The sequence below is a fragment of the Syngnathus scovelli genome, chromosome 6, assembly GCF_024217435.2.
Source record: "Syngnathus scovelli strain Florida chromosome 6, RoL_Ssco_1.2, whole genome shotgun sequence".
Lineage (NCBI taxonomy): Eukaryota > Metazoa > Chordata > Actinopteri > Syngnathiformes > Syngnathidae > Syngnathus > Syngnathus scovelli.
The window spans coordinates 17,048,519-17,049,241 of record NC_090852.1 but is presented as its reverse complement, the minus strand read 5'-3'; the positions used below and the strand labels follow the sequence as shown (position 1 = coordinate 17,049,241).

Sequence of the window (723 nt, the reverse complement as noted above, 5' to 3'; positions counted from 1 at the left end):
AAAAAACAAAAACAAATTCAAACCCATAAAAATATAGTTTTTTCATGAACTTTTTTAAATCACTGTGATGTTAGACTGCTGTTTTGTTTTGCATTGAGCTGCGTGAGGATTTGCGTTAAGAGGCGAAAAGAGAATTTGCATGATTCAAATTACTCCACGTTCGACTCTCAAACCAAAATATTCTGCCTTCTTCTGTCTTCCACGCTGCAAAGTCTGGGATCGTAAATAACCTTTTGACTGTTTTATTATATTCACATTGATGCGAGCGCACCTGTTGAACAAATGTGAACCGACTGACTTGCTCTTATCAAAACCAATTTTCCTCATAATTAAATTTAAATTTAAACATAATTGGTTGTAACTTTTGACAATCGTATTTTGGCTTTGCTGCTTTGACCTTTGTACTGCACTATGTGCCATAAGTAGTCGTTAACGCTCGCAACGTCTCTGTGGCGCAATCGGTTAGCGCGTTCGGCTGTTAACCGAAAGGTTGGTGGTTCGAGCCCACCCAGGGACGCTTTTAGGATTTGCTTTCAAATATTCTATATTTAATTTATATATTCCAGGCTGTACAGCATGGGTAGTCAAATCCTGTCCTCGAGTAATAATACTAACAAAGTAAGAATTTACAAGTTCATAAATAAATTAGGTTAAATTATAAATATAATAATAAATTAAATAAATCACAAAACGTGATTGAAAGTTTGCATTTCATTAAAACTT

The 723-nt window shown here is 34.6% G+C and overlaps 1 non-coding gene across 1 annotated transcript; it reads left to right on the top strand.

The window, feature by feature from the left end:
• Positions 1-443: 443 nt before the first annotated feature.
• Positions 444-517, top strand: trnan-guu (transfer RNA asparagine (anticodon GUU)). Its single transcript has one exon. It is a non-coding gene; the product is annotated as a tRNA-Asn (tRNA).
• The last annotated feature ends 206 nt before the right edge of the window (positions 518-723 follow it).